This window comes from Hyla sarda, chromosome 2, assembly GCF_029499605.1.
Source record: "Hyla sarda isolate aHylSar1 chromosome 2, aHylSar1.hap1, whole genome shotgun sequence".
In the NCBI taxonomy this organism is placed as follows: Eukaryota; Metazoa; Chordata; class Amphibia; order Anura; family Hylidae; genus Hyla; species Hyla sarda.
Window position 1 is genome coordinate 308,265,372 of NC_079190.1, and position 13,476 is coordinate 308,278,847.

General features: G+C 43.6%; 1 protein-coding gene and 1 long non-coding RNA gene across 3 annotated transcripts in view; one reads left to right on the forward strand and one right to left on the reverse strand.

Moving 5' to 3' along the window:
* LOC130356324 (uncharacterized) overlaps window positions 1-9,169 on the reverse strand; it is a 64,805-nt gene extending 55,636 nt beyond the window's left edge. Inside the window, exons 1-2 of the long non-coding RNA XR_008888849.1 lie at window positions 9,044-9,169; window positions 7,955-8,001 (exon numbers count right to left, since the gene is read on the reverse strand). This is a non-coding gene — a long non-coding RNA (uncharacterized LOC130356324). The remainder of the gene's footprint in view (window positions 1-7,954; window positions 8,002-9,043) is intronic.
* LOC130356323 (bridge-like lipid transfer protein family member 3A) overlaps window positions 1-13,476 on the forward strand; it is a 101,506-nt gene that overhangs the window by 71,669 nt on the left and 16,361 nt on the right. The window lies entirely within an intron of this gene.

Below are 13,476 nucleotides of genomic sequence, written 5' to 3' on the forward strand. Positions count from 1 at the left end.
TCAGGCTTGAAGCATTCATTCGGCGATCGGACAGCACAGGAGAAGGTAAGAAGACCTCCTCCTGTGCTACAGCTGTTCGGGATACCGCGATTATACTGCGGCGATCCCGAACAGCTCCCTGAGCTAGCCGGGCACTTTTACTTTCGTTTTTAGCCGCGCGGCTCAGCTTTGAGCGCGCGGCTAAAGGGTTAATAGCGCGCTGCACAGCGATCAGTGCCGCGCGCTATTAGAGGCGGGTCCCGGCTTCACTATGACGCCGGGCCCGCCGCGATATGATGCGGGGTCACCGTGTGACCCCGCGTTATATCGCAGGACCGGGACTCATGACGTATGCATACGTCATGGGTCCTTAAGAGGTTAATCGCTGCGTCTAAAGAGTTAATGCCAGACATCTGCCCGATCGGCGATGTCCTGCATTAGCCACGGGTCCTGGTTGCTCACATGCTGAGCGCGTGTCATACCTCAGGAGACGCTTATGTTCATAAATGTTCATAAACGTCCATATGCGTTAAGGGGGTTAATGTCCACATATGGGGTGTTTTCTTAATCGGGAGAAATTGGGCTACAAAATTTGGGGTCCATTTTCTCTTATTACCACTTGTGAAAAAGAAAAATTTGGGGTAACACCATAATTGTAGTGTTAAAAATCAAATTTTCCATTTTCACGTCCAACTTCAATGCAAAGTTGTCAAACACCTGTGGGATGTTCAGTCTCACTTTACCCCTTGTTCCCTTCCTTGCGGGGGTCAGTTTCCAAAATAGTATGCCATGTGTATATTTTTTTTTTTTGCAGTTCTGGCACCATGAGAACTTTCTAAATGCAACATGCCCCCCAAAAACCATTTCAGCAAAATTCTCTTTCAAAAAGCCAAATTATGTTCCTTCTCTTCTGAGCATTGTAGTGCGCCAGCAGACACTTAACGTCCACATATGTGGCTTTTTCTTAATTGGGAGAAATTGGTCTTCAAATTTTGTGGTCTATTTCTCGCCTATTACCCCTTGTGAAAAATAAAAATTTGGGGTAACACCATTATTTTTGTGTTAAAGTGTACCTCTCATCAAAAAAACTTTTGATATATTATAGATTAATGTATGCAGAATAACTTTACAATTGCATGTTATTAAAAAATATACTTCTTTCTATTTAATTTTCCACTTTGAAGAAATGACCACTAGGGGTCTCCCTACCAGTCCTGGCAGCAAGCATTTCAGACTCATGCTGGAGTCCTAAACACTACGAGCTGGCAGTCTGCTTTGTTCACAAAGGAGAACATTCAGAGCTAGCAGCCTGCTTTGTTCACAGCCTGTTTGGCTGTGAACAAAGCAGGCTGGCAGCTCTGAGTGTTTAGGACTCCAGCATGAGTCAGAAATGCTTGCTGACAGGACTGATCGGGAAAAATACAATAGAAGAAGCATATTTTTCATTAACATGCTATTGGAAAGTTATTCAACATTCATTAATCTAAAATATATCAAAAGTTTATTTGATGAGAGGTACCCTTTAAGAATCAAATTTTCAATTTTCATGTCCAACTTCAACGCAAAGTCGTCAAACACCTGTGAGGTGTTAAGGCTCACTATACCGCTTGTTACGTTCCTTGAGGGGTGTAGTTTCCAAAATAGTATGCCATGTAGGGGTTATTTTGCTGTTCTGGCACCATGGGGGCTTCCTAAATGCAACATGGCCCCAAAAACCATGACAGCAAAATTTGTTTTAAAAAATCCCAGTTTCTCTTTCCCTCTTGAGCTTTGTTGTGAGCTTGCAGAGCACTTTGTGTCAACATATAAGGTATTTCCATACTCGAGAGAAATTGGGCTACACATTTTGGGGGGCTTTTTCTCCATTTACCACTTTTAAAAATGAAAAAAATGGGGCTACAAGAACATGTTAGTGTAAAAAATGTAGATTTTGATTTTTCTCCTCCACTTTGCTGCTATTCTTGTGGAATACCTAAAGGGTTAACAAACTTTCTGAATGTCATTTTGAATACTTTGAGGGGTGTAGTTTTTATAATGGGGGGATTTATGGGGTATTTCTCACAGAAAGGCCCCTCAAATCCACTTCAAACTTAACTGGTCCCTGAAAAATTGAGATTTTGAAATTTTCGTAAAAATTTTGAAAAATTGCTGCTATACTTTGAAGCCCTCTAATGTCATCAAAAAATCAAAACATTTCAACTTTCTGATGCCAACATAAAGTAGACCTATTGTATTTGTGAATCAATGTAACATTTATTTGGAATATCCATTTTCCTTACAAGAGAGTTTCAAAGCTAGACAAATGCAAAATTTCCATAAAATTTTGGGATTTTTCACCAAGAAAAGAAATTGCAAAAAAGGGGCTGAATCCTTAAAGTGAAAAAGGGCTGAGTCCTTAAGGGGTTAAGGATGTCTGAAAGAGATCCTTCTGGTTGAAACACTTTGGTTGAGTGAGACCCAAAATGGAGGTATAAGTACCAGCTAATGACCCTTCTAGCTAAAGTGGGAGAAGATACAGGCAAATAGGGTTTACAATAAGAGAAGTAATTGGGAGGAGGATGGACTTCTAAGATTTAGTTTTCTGCTCATATGTCTTTAAACAGCAAAATACACAGATTAACATGGTGAGGGAACACGGGATAGAAAATTGTATGCAAATTCGTTTTTGTACATCTACATATGGTAAATTGAACTCCATGAGGAAAAAATGTCTATGTGAAATATCTAGTGCCTTGACATCAGATACTCTTTTAAAACAGATTAGACACAATAATACTGTGAGTTTGAATGATAATTTAAATTCTAGCAGTAGGTTATTTCCCCAAGAGATAAGCAGATCTAAGAGAATATTGACATCCCAAGTGAAAAGATATTTGGGCAAATGGGGTCTTTTAAACCTAATTCCCTTCATGTATTTACAAATTAAAGGATGTTTAACAACTGGTATGGATCCAATTGGGGTGTAGTTAAAAGAAATAACAGAGCGATAAACATTAACCTCTTAAGGCCCACACCCGTGATATATCGGGTCAGTCCCGGCGGCTATCAACGGTCGGGACCCTTGGCTAATACCGGACATCAGCAATCGCAATGATGTCTGGTATTAACCCCATAGATGCGCCGATCAAAGCTGATCGACTCGTCTAAAATCTAAAAAAAAAAATGCTTCCCGGCAGCTCAGTAAAACAATGCTTTCCCGATCAGCTGTGCAAACATGAGGAGGGTCCCTACCTTCCTCCTCAACGTTCGATCGTCGTTTGATTGCTCCATGCCTGAGATCCAGGCAATCAAACGCCGATAACACTGATCAATGCATTGATCATTGTACGCAATCAAGGTATTGCATGGTATAGTCCCCTGTGGGGACTATACAAGTGTGAAAAAATGAATGTCATTTAACCTGAGGCATAATAAAATAATAATAAAAGTTTGAATCACCCCCCTTTTCCCATTTAAAAAAAACAAACCATGTGAATTAAAATAAATTTAAACATATGTAGTATCGCCGCGTGCATAAATGTCCCGCCCCCAGCTGCTCACCAAAATTCACGAAGAAGAGATATTCGCTGTCCGACAGCCTCTCCAGCTTTGCCTCTCTCCCCTCCCGCCAACTGCGTCCCGCCGCATCAAGTGTCAGTTCCCCAAGTTGCTCGGTGGCTGCCTGCTTTTTTCAGGTATGAAGTAGTCCCTGCAGGCTGCTCATGCCTGCCAGTAAGCATTAGGGGCCTGGCTGGCTGTAAGAAGATATTTTCACTGTGCTGTATACCCAACTACTGTGCTGTGTGTGTGTGTGTATATGTATGTGTGTATGTATATATATATATATATATATATATATATATATAATGTATATGTGTGTATAATATATGTAGTATGAGCCAGTGTAATATATATATATATATATATATATATATATATATATATAATAGTATGGGCCAGTCAGGACAGTGCTTACAGCACCTGCAATGTATATATACCTAAATGATTTGCTACTGGGACGTTTAAAACTTAACTTTTATTGGTTAGAAAAATACTATAAAATAGATAAGATATACTAAACACACTATTATAAACGGCCACCGCCGCTAATAGCGGACATAAGCGATCATGCTGATGTTCGCCATTAGTAACATAGTTCACAAGGTTGAAAAAAGACCAAAGTCCATCAAGTTCAACCTATATCCCTAATGAGTCCCTACTGGGTTAATCCAGTGGAAGGCAAAAGTCCATCATACTCTAGGTAAAAATTCCTTCCCGACTCCAAATATGGCAGTCAGAATAAATCCCTGGATCAATCTTCTGTCCCTATAGATCTAGAATCCATAACCTGTAATGTTGTTATTCTCCATAAATGCATCCGGACCCCTTTTAAATTATTTTACAGAGTTCACCATGATCATCTCCTCTGGCAGAGAATTCCACTGTCTCACTGCTCTTACAGTAAAGAACCCCCATCTGTGCTGGTGTAGAAACCTTCTTTCCTCTAAAACTAGAGGATGCCCCCTTGTTATAGATACACAAATAGATCATGGCCTGCCCTAAGCCTTCTTTCTTCTAAACTAAATAACCCTAATTCTGATAATCTTTCTGGGTACTGTAGTCCTCTCATTCCCTGTATGACCCTGGTTGCCCATCTTTGAACCCTCTCTAGCTCCACTAATGTATATACTCGAGTATAAGCCGAGTTTTTCAGCACGATTTTTCGTGCTGAAAACACCCCCCTCGGCTTATACTCGAGTGAACTCTCCACCCGCAGTGGTCTTCAACCTGCGGACCTCCAGAGGTTTCAAAACTACAACTCCCAGCAAGCCCGGGCAGCCATCGGCTGTCCGGGCTTGCTGAGAGTTGTAGTTTTGAAACCTCCGGAGGTCCGCAGGTTGAATACCACTGCGGCCTTCGACATCATCCAGCCCCCTCTCACCCCTTTTAGTTCTGTACAGTACTCGCCTCCGCTCGGCGCTGGTCCGGTGCTGCAGGACTGTCCGGTGAGGAGGTCGTCCGGTGGGATTGTGGTTCCGGGCTGCTATCTTCACCGGGGAGGCCTCTTCTAAGCGCTTCGGGCCCGGCCCCAGAATAGTCACGTTGCCTTGACAACGACGCAGAGGTACGTTCATTACCAACGTACTTCTGCGTCATCGTCAAGGCAACGCCTCTATTCTGGGCCCGAAGCGCGGAGAAGAGGCGCCCCCCGGTGAAGATAGCAGCCCGGAACCACTATCCCACCGGACGACCTCCTCACCGGACAGTCCTGCAGCACCGGACCAGCGCTGAGCGGAGGCGAGTACTGTACAGAACTAAAGGGGGGTGAGAGGGGGCTGGATGATGTCGAAGGCCGCAGTGGTCTTCAACCTGTGGACCTCCGGAGGTTTCAAAACTACAACTCCCAGCAAGCCCAGACAGCCGATGGCTGCCCGGGCTTGCTGGGAGTTGTAGTTTTGAAACCTCTGGAGGTCCACAGGTTGAACACCACTGAGGGCGGATGATAAGAGGATGATGAAGGGGGGTGTGGGATGATGACAAGAGGATGATGAAGGGGGGTGGGGATGATGACAAGGGGATGATGAAGGGGGGGTGTGTGGGATGATTACAAGGGGATGATGAAGGGGGGTGGGGATGATGACAAGGGGATGATGAAGGGGGGGGTGTGGGATGATGACAAGGGGATGATGACAGGTGATGATGATGAGGGTCTGGATGATGACAGGCGGTGATGATGATGAGGATGTTAATGACGGGGGTCTGGATGATGACAGGGGGGATGATGTATTTCCCACCCTAGGCTTATACTCGAGTCAATAACTTTTCCTGTGATTTTGGCTTAAAATTAGGGGCCTCGGCTTATACTCGGGTCGGCTTATACTCGAGTATATACGGTATATCTTTCTTGTACACTGGTGCCCAGTACTGTACTCAGTATTCTATGTGTGGTCTGACTAGTGATTTGTACAGCGGTAGAATTATTTCCTTGTCGTGGGCATCTATGTGCCTATTGTAGCACCCCATGATTTTATTAGCCTTGGCAGCAGCTGCCCGACACTGGTCACTACAGCTAAATTTACTGTTAACTAAGACTCCTAAGTCTTTTTCCACGTCAGTCATCCCAAGTGTTATCCCATTTAATACATAATCAAAGCCCGGATTTTTCTTCCCCATGTGCATTACCTTACATTTATCAGTGTTGAACCTCATCTGCCACTTCTCAGCCCAAACCTGTCATCTATAGTGTTTACTGTTTTACAGAGTTTAGTGTCATCTGCAAAGATTGCTACTTTACTATTCAACCCATCTACAAGGTCATTAATAAATATATTAAATAGAACAGGACCCAAGACTGACCCATGTGGTACCCGACTAATAACAGTCACCCAATCAGAATGAGTACCATTAATAACCACCCTCTGTTTCCTATCCCTGAGCCAGTTACTTACCCACTTGCATACATTTTCCCCCAGTCCACGCATTCTCATTTTATGCACCAACCTTTTATGTGGCACATTTCAAATGCTTTGGAAAAATCCAGATATACGACATCCAGCGATTGCCCCTGGTCCAGTCTGGAGCTCACCTCCTCATAAAAGCTGATCAGGTTAGTTTGACAGGATCGATCCCTCATAAAGCCATGCTGATATGGAGTCATACATTTATTTTTATCAATGTACTCCAAAATAGCATCCCTTAGAAAACCCTCAAACAATTTACATACAACGGAGGTTAAACTAACAGGCCTATAATTCCCGGGTTCACCTTTTGACCCTTTTTAACCCCTTAAGGACCGGGGGGTTTTCCGTTTTTGCATTTTCGTTTTTTTGCTCCTTGCCTTTAAAAAATCATAACTCTTTCAATTTTGCACCTAAAAATCCATATGATGGCTTATTTTTTGCGCCACCAATTCTACTTTGTAATGACGTCAGTCATTTTGCCCAAAAATCTACGGTGAAAAAAAATCATTGTGCGACAAAATTGAAAAACAAACACAGTTTTGTAAGTTTTGGGGGCTTACGTTTCTACGTAGTACATTTTTCGGTAAAAATTACACCTTATCTTTATTCTGTAGGTCCATATGATTAAAATGATATCCTACTTATATAGGTTTGATTTTGTCGGACTTCTGGAAAAAATCATAACTACATGCAGGAAAATTATGTTTTTTTTATTTTTTTTATTTACACTGTTTTATTTTTTTATTGGAAAAGGGGGGTGATTCAAACTTTTAATAGGGGAGGAGTTAAATGATCTTTATTCACTTTTTTTCCCTTTTTTTTTTTGCAGTGTTATAGGTCCCATAGGGACCTATAACACTGCACACACTGATCTTCATCATTGATCACTGGTTTCTCATAAGAAACCAGTGATCAACGATTCTGCCGCATGACTGCTCATGCCTGGATCTCAGGCACTGAGCAGTCATTCGGCGATCGGACAGCGAGGAGGCAGGTAGGGGCCCTCCCGCTGTCCTGTAAGCTGTTCGGGATGCCGCGATTAGCCGCGGCTATCCCGAACAGCCCGACTGAGCTAGCCAGCAACTTTCACTTTCACTTTTAGCCGCGCGGCTCAGCTCTGAGCGCGCGTCTAAAGGGTTAATAGCGCACGGCGCTGCGATCGGCGCTGTGCGCTATTAGAGGCGGGTCCCGGCTTCACTATGACGCCAGGCCCGCCGTGATATGACGCGGGGTTACTGTGTAACCCCGCGTTATATCAGGAGAGCAGGACCAAGGACGTACCGGTACGTCCTTGGTCCTTAAGGGGTTAAAATATTGGCACAACATTTGCCATGTGAGAGTCCTGGGGAACAGTCCCTGTTACTATAGAGTCCCTGAATATCAAAAATAGGGGTCTGTCGATTACATTACTTAACTCCTTTAGAACATGGGGGTGAATGCCATCTGGACCTGGCGATTTGTCAATTTTGATTTTTATGTAGGCGGCACTGTACTTCTTCCTGGGTTAGACAGGTGACCTGTACTGGGGAGTTTACCTTATCTCGCTGTATTTCACCTGGCATTTCATTTTCCTTGGTGAATACTGTGGAGAAGAAATAGTTTAATATATTAGCTTTTTCCTGATCATTATAATTTCTTCCTCATCATTTTTTAAAGGGCCTACACTTTCATTTTTAACCCTTTTGCTATTTATATAGTTAAAGAACATTTTGGGGTTAGTTTTACACTCTTTGGTAATGAGTCTTTTTGTCTCTATTTTGTGGCTTTTATCAGTTTTTTACATATTTTACATTTTTCTCTATAGCTTTTTAATGCTTCGTCACTGTTGTCCTGTTTTAATAGTTTAAATGCTTTATTTTTTGTCATTTATTGCCCCCTTAACGTTTTTATTGATCCATATTGGTTTTCTTTTATTTCTGACCCTTTTATTCCCATAAGGTATATACATCTTACTGTGAGAATTTAAAGGGGTACTCTGGTGGAAAACTTTATTTTTTAAATGAACTAGTGCCAGAAAGTTAAACAGATTTGCAAATGACCTCTATTAAATCTCTTAATCCTTTCAGTACTTTTTAGCAGCTTTTTTGTACAGAGGAAAATCTTTATTTTTTTAATTTCTTTTTTGTGTTATCCACAGTGCTCTCTGCTGACACCTGATGCCCGTATCAGGAACTGTCCAGAGCAGGAGAAAATCCCCATAGCAAACCTATGCTGCTCTGGACAGTTCCTGAAACGGACAGATGTGTCAGCAGAAAGCACTGTGGACAACGCAAAAAAGAAATTCAAAACGTAAAGAACTAGTAAAGTAAAAAAAAAAAAAAAAGTACTAATAGGATTAAGATTTTTTGATAGAAGTAATTTACTAATCTGTTTAACTTTCTGGCACCAGTTCATAAAAAAAAATAAAAAAAAAAAGTTTTCTACCGGAGTACCCCTTTAACCTCTTGGGTATGCATACGCCATGCATCCCCAATCGTTAAGGACTCAGGGCGTACCTGTACGCTCTGAGCATTTCCACAGCATTCAACAGGCATCCCGTGACAACGCCTGGGGGGGTCCTGAGACCCTCCATATTGGCAATCAATTCAGAAAACATCAGAAAAAAAGGATGTTAGGTGCCTCACCTGAGGATGGGGCCCCTGATCCCCGGCATCGGCGGTGGGATCGGGGCCCCAGCTGCGGAGGCGGCTGTTGTGACGGCAGGCGGATCTTCACTGCACAGCAGCAAGTAGGTAAGGCTGGCCTCCTGCTGTTGCTAAGCAACAACTCCCAGCATGTGCACAAGGGCATGCTGGGGGGAGTTGTTATGCAACAGCAGAAGGCACAACTATAACTCCCAGCATACCATTTGGTAGTTTGTGCATGCTGGGGGTTGTAGTTAAGCAACAGCTGGAGGCACATTTTTGTGCCTCCAGTTGTTGCATAACTACAACCCTCAGCATGCACGGACAGCCAAAGGGCATGCTGGGAGTTGCAGTCGTGTGCATAACTTTTGCATAACTACAAGTCCCAGCATGCCCTTCAGCTGTAACTGCATGCTGACAGTTGTAGTTTTGCAACTGCTGAAGGCACATTGGTTGCAAAACACTGAGTTTGTTACCTAACTCAGTGTTTTACAACCAGTGTGCTTTGAGCTGTTGCAAACTACAACTCCCAGCATGCACTGATAGACCGTACATGCTGGGAGTTGTAGTTTTGCAACAGCTGGAGGCACGCTGTTTGCGAAACACTGAGTTAAGTACAAATTCCCAGTGTTTTACAACCAGTGTGCCCCCAGTTGTTGCATAACTAGAAGCCCCAGCATGCACGGGCAACCAAAGGGCATGCTGGGAGTTTTGGTAGTATGCTTCCGGCTGTTGCATAACTACAAGTCCCAGCATGGCCTTTGGCTGTCACTGCATGCTGAGAGTTGTAGCTTTTTGCAACAGCTGAAGGAACACTGGTTGCAAAACACTGAGTTTGTTACCTAAATCAGTGTTTCGCAACCAGTCTCCCTCCAGCTGTTGCAAACTACAACTCCCAGCATGCACTGATAGACCATACATGCTGGGAGTTGTAGTTTTGCCACAGCTGGAGGCACACTGGTTGTGAGTTAAGTAGCAAACTCTGTGTTTTGCAATCAGTGTGCCTCCAGCTGTTGCATAACTACAACCCCAGCATGCACGACAGCCAAAGGGCATGCTGAGAGTTGTAGTTTTGCAACAGCTGGAGGTACATTCACACAGGCGGGTTTACAGTGAGTTTCTCGCTGCAAGTTTGAGATGCAGCAAATTTTCCACTGCAGCTCAAACTCCCAGTGGGAAACTTGCTGTAAACCTCCGCCAGTGTGAATGTAGCCTAAAAACACTACACTACACCAACACAAAATAAAATGTAAAAAACTACATATACATAATAGGGATCGACCGATATCGATTTTTTTAGGGACGATACCAATAATCTCTCACCTTTCAAGCCGATAAGTTATACCGGAATATCGGTATAAGTTATCGGCTATTTCAACCCACCCGGCGGGGCAGAAGCCGTTGCAGTTCAATGATTTAAAGCGGGCGCTTTAAATCAATGAACTGCAGCGGCTTTTGCGGTGCCAGAGACATCCTCTGCCCACATACCGCCGCCGCCCCCCCATCCTCTGCCCACATACCGCCGCTGCCCCCATCCTCTGCCCACATACCGCTGCTGCCCCCCCATCCTCTGCCCACATACCGCCGACGCCCCCCCATCCTCTGCCCACATACCGCCGACGCCCCCCCATCCTCTGCCCACATACCACCGACGCCCCCCCATCGCCTCCCCTCATCCCCGGTGTTATAATTACCTGTTCCCGGGGTCCGCGATCCTTCTGGCTCCTGCGCTGTCACTGTGTGCACTGACGGTGACATCGCGTTGGGGATGTCACTCGTCATTGCGCAGCGCACAGCAACAGCGCAGGAGCCAGAAGGATTGCGGACCCCGGGAACAGGTAATTATAACACCGGGAATGGGGGGAGGCGATGGGGCAGCGGCGGCGGTATGTGGGCAGAGGATGGGGGGAGGCAATGGGGCGGCGGTATGTGGGCAGAGGATGGGGGGAGGCAATGGGGCAGCGGCATTGGTCGTCTCTGGCCGGGGGGCGGGACATATCGGCAAGGTAATTGCCGATACCAATAACTACCAAAATCGGGATTATCGGCCAAACCGATAATCGGTCGATCCCTAATACATAAACCCCTACACAGTTACCCCCCCCCCCCCCCCCAAATAAAAATGAAAAACGTCTGGTGCATCAATGTTTCCAAAACGGAGCCTCCAGCTGTTGCAAAACAACAACTCCCAGTATTGCCAGACAGCCATTGACTGTCCTGAGTTTTGCAACAGCTGGAGGCATCCTGTTTGGGAAACACTGCCGTAGGGTAACTTTGGTATTGGAGGCAAGTGTAATTCTTGCATCCGGGTCTGTCCCCATACAAATCCCTAATATAGGCCTCAAATGCGCATGGCGCATCAGAGCCCTGTCGTATTTCAAGGCAACAATTTAGTGCCATATATATGGGGTATTTCCGTACTCGGGAGAAATTGCCTAACAAATTTTGGGGGGCTTTTTCTCCTTTTGCATCTTATGAAAAGGTAAAGTTGGGGTCTACACTTGCATCTTGTTGTAAAAAATTTTTTTATTTTTTACACTAACATGCTGGTGTTGCCCCATACTTTACATTTTCATAAGAGGTAAAAGGAAAAAAAGACCCCCAAAATCTGTAACGCAATTTATGTATTACCGTACATTTTATGGTAAAATGAGAGGTGTCATTACAAAGTACAATTGGTCAGGAAAATCAAGCCCTCATATGGGTCTGTAGATGGAAATATAAGAGAGTTATGGATTTTAGAAGGCGAGAAGGTAAAAACGAAAATGCTAAAATAAAAGTGACCTGGTCCTTAAGATCAAAACGGGCTTGCTCCTTAAGGGGTTAAAATGTCCGCATACACCAGTTCATGTTAGTATCACCACTAGCAGTATTAGTACATGTGCAGCAAGCAGGGGATCATAATACTGGTTCCAAAGTCATCCAAAATTTAGAGACGTTGCTTGCAGACAAACATGCTTCAGTAGTTCGTAGACTTGTTGGTAGGGCACAATTTACATTATTATTGTTTTTTTCCGATCTGATTTAACACAAGTATACCACGTCGCTGCTACTGGGATATCATGCAATAGTTAAAGGGGTATTCCAGGATTTTTTTTTATTTGACTATGCTAGAGGGGCTGTAAAGTTAGTGTGTGACAGTTTTCTCACAATTCTTCTGTGATTTTCACCCCACTATTTATTTTTACCAGCATTACAAAATGACTGTTGTCTCAGATTTTTCCCAGCTTGCAATGTGGCCGAGACCTGACTCACTAGTCAGCTGATGACAGGGAGCCTGTCTGCTTCAATGGGTGGAGCGATCGCTTGGTGGGAGTGAGATGAATCTGCAACTAATGCAACAGCTGTAGGCACCCTGATTGAAAACCACAGGTCTTTTGTTTCAATGGGTGGGGTGGCTGATGTGTGGGAGGGAGCAACATGGAATTGTGGGATTTGTAGACAAAAAAAGAAAACTCAAACAGGAAATACAAGTTCACAAAATGCTAGCCACAGTGTTATGGTAATCTCATGACATCTTTCTCTTAGACTGGGAGACCAGTATTGTTCAAGACGTGGATAAGGAAATCCTTCAGTGTATAAATTTATATATGTCCTTAGTACTATCTCATTGTATACCAACCACTGTGCCCACTACCCTGGCTGTACTACTATCCACCCCACATGTGCATGTACATGTAGATTCTGTTATTGTGCTTAACCCTATACCATGACATCACAGTGTAAATTAACCCTGTTGTGTCACTGTGTGAATTACCCATGTACTGTGACCTCACTGTGTATATTATCCCTGTTCTCTAACATCATTGTCTATGTTAACCCTGTACTATGATGTCACTGTACATATTAACCCTGTATTGGGACTCACAGTACAGGGTTAAGATACACACTGGCATCCTAGTACAGGTTTTACGTACACAATGATGTTAAAGAACAGGGATATTGCACACAGTTATGTCACAGTACAGGGTTAACATACACAACAATGTTACAGTACAGGGATGGTGTGTGCTCTGTATTTTTAAAGAAAAGTGAAATAAAGGATCTATGTTTTAAGGGACTGCTGGACTACCTTTCTTCATTTACCTACAGGGATAATACACAGTGATTTCACAGTACAGGTATAACACACACACTGATATCACAGTAAAAGGTTAATACACACAGTGATGTCACAGTACAGGGATAATACACGGTGATGTCACATTACAGAGATAATACACACAGTGATGTCACAGTACAGAGATAATACACACAGTGATGTCACAGTACAGAGATAATACACACAGTGATGTCACAGTACAAGGAATAATACACAAAGTGATGTCGCCTGCATATCTTGTATTTGTGGGGGCCTCATGTTTGAGTTTCGCCTAAGGCCTCACAAAGTCTAGAGACGCCTCTGTATAGAATGGAAGATGGATTTAGCATTC